This window comes from Gobio gobio, assembly GCF_949357685.1.
Source record: "Gobio gobio genome assembly, chromosome: 9".
In the NCBI taxonomy this organism is placed as follows: domain Eukaryota; kingdom Metazoa; phylum Chordata; class Actinopteri; order Cypriniformes; family Gobionidae; genus Gobio; species Gobio gobio.
Genome location: NC_137115.1, coordinates 33,743,839 through 33,746,858, shown reverse-complemented (window position 1 = coordinate 33,746,858; position 3,020 = coordinate 33,743,839).

The following is a 3,020-nucleotide window of genomic DNA, read 5'->3' as shown; positions in this document are numbered from 1 at the left end:
TTTTGTAGTGGGAGTTTTTTTTTGGCGTATTCAGGATGAAGTTTGTTTGTATGGATCAGTTACATAACAGCGAGATCAGTGTTTCACTCAACAGGCTGATAAGAGTCCAAAACTTCATCCAGTTTCCCATAATCACAGCATTGACTCATGGTCACTCCATTATGTGACCGTCTACAACCTCTCAGTTTCCTCAATCTTGTTTGTATCATATTCTCTTTCCGCGCCCCCCCCCCCCCCCCCCCCCTTCTTCCTGTTTGCCTTACTTGGTCTCAATTAGGCTGAAATTTGGCAAAACCACCAAGTTTGTACAGTGGAAAAGTGGTTTTATAATTATAAAGTAGTACCTCTATCTCTTGCCTTTGATTGCATGTGATCTGTGTTTCTCAAACACAACACTGACAACACTGTGAAAAAAAATGTTTATCTGCGTAATAAGTGACACTATGACTCACCAACAAACCCAAACAGATCAAGCCAACAAAGAGATCAGAGAGTTTGAAATATTACAGCACCCTGAGGCACACCCACCAAAACATTTCCTTCAATTTGATCAAAGTCTCTCATAAAAATCTATGCGTATCTTGTATTCAAGCACTTGAATCCATAAAGACTGAAATTTGAACTAAATTCGATCTTTTAATTATCTTTTGCTGGTTTCCAAGTCACATTGTCCTGACTGGTAATATGAGAGCGGACACGGCTGCCAGGGATGCGCTTAACCTGGAAGAATCTGACTGTCAAATACCACCTTCTGGCTTCAGACCATTAATTAGCTTATATATCACTACGATAAGGTTCATTATTTAACTACATTAGTTAATATGAACTAATAATGAACTGCACTTATAAAGCATTTGTTTATCTTTGTTAATGGTAATTTCAACATTTACTTATGCATTATTAAAATCTTGTTAACATTAGTTAATGCACTGTGAACTAACATGAACAAACCATGAACAGCTGGATTTTTTAATTAAATAATGATTAAATGGATTAAATAATGCTGAAAAGAGGTGTTGTTCATGGTAAGTTCATGTTAACTAAAGCATTAATGTTAACTAATACAACCTTATTGTAGTGTTACCAAAATAATAAATGATTTATTAAATAAAAACCCAGTATAAATAGAAGTGTCTTCCATAACTTAAAGCTGCAGTCTGTAACTTGTTTTTGGTTAAAAATGGCCAGTGCTCAAAACTATCTCCTAACCTTAGCCCGATTCACAACGGTAAGCTTGTAGTAATTTGTTATAATTTTGAGTTTATAATTTATAATTTGAATCTTGTTTCTGATTGAAATCTTGTTTCTTGTTTCTGTCCCAAACAGAAATAAGATTTTTCTTACCACATTGGCAGATAATTTAGCTTGTTTTAAGACAAAAACTCACTTCATTTTGATTTGATCTTCTAGAAAACAAGAAAAAATATCTTATGTAATTTTACTTATCTAGTAAATGCATCTTGATTTAACAATTTTTTGGATATTTAGGCTAGAAACAAGTCAAAAATACTAAGTAAGAAGAGCATTTTTTTAAGCAGTTTTAGCAGTGTTTTAATTAACCCCCCCCCCCCCCCCCCATCAGAGGTAAAGTGATGTAGGCTAATAAATGAACAGTTTATCTAATTGCGTAGTAGTAAAATACTAATGTTCGCTAGTTAATTCCAGAGTCCACAGCCAGTGTGATTTACAGTTTTGCAGTTTTAAGGGGACATATGGCAATTTTAAAATGTATTTGCCGAAATTAGTAATGATATTTATACACAGGTTTATTTAAAATACCAACATTTTATGTAAAATTCACATTAAATATCTACATTTCTCAGTTTAATTAATGGTGAAAACATGAATGTGCATAGTTTAGTGGAAGATTGCTGCCATCTACTGGAAAACAAACACTTTTGCTAGTTCTCAATGAATAGTTTGTGCATGAATGCTAGATGCAATTACTCTTGCCATTTGATTTTAGGCTGTAATGTGGCGTAGGTGCTATTTTTGTATAGTTTAACTATCATCAGCCTTTAAAAATATATATATAATATCATGAACATAATGACGGGGTAGAATGGACTGGACATTATAAAACAACAACAATATATATATATAAAAAAAGAAACATAAATGCATTACAAAAATAACACAGTACCAGTGTTTCCACAACAGACTGAAAACATGTGCTAAACCTTGATACAAGGGGCACCAAGTAAAATTTTGCCTAGGGCAGCAAATTGGTCAGGGCCGGTGTTGTGCCGAATTTCGACCCCCTGCCAAATTATTACCCCCCTCGTTGAAGTCGCTACCTGATTGCCTAATCCTAACCCCACCCCTAATCCTAACCCCTCCCCCACACCTACTCCTAAACCTTCCAATACTAGGGGGTAATAATCTGGCAGGGGGTCAGAATTCGGCACCACACCGGCCCTGAATTAGGCAGTAAACCCGTTATAGAGCTGATCAAGCAGCAGACGGAGGGTGAACTGACGACAGGGTAAATAATCCTTAGTGCAACCCACCCTTAAAGTGCTGTAATGTACTAAAACAGTGATATTAAAAGATCAAATTCAGTTTACACCTTTTTGATGATGCATACTATATACAGGCGAGTAGATAAGGCAAGATGAACGCAACGCATTTTCTTTATAATGGGTTTCGATGGGGAAAACACCTAACGAGAAACCTTGTGTTGCACTAATATTCTGTGTTCGTCTGCTTTCCTGTACAAATTATGCAACATCAATAAGGTGTATCTTGAATTTGGTATTTTAATATCACAGTCTTACCGCATTAATACTGACTACAAACCTGGTAAAAAATTACTTGCGGGCAATGGAGGAGAGCCTTGTTTTGCCCTCCAGGTGAGCGTTCCTATAAGCGTGTGACGACCCGTAAAAACTATGAATTGCAGGTTTCAAACAGAGATGGCGACAAAGAGGCATTACGGACGGCAGAAACTTGCAGACTGGCTTTAAAATAAAGTCTTCACTTTATGTCTCTTGTGTCAACTTCATTTGACTGTTAAACAT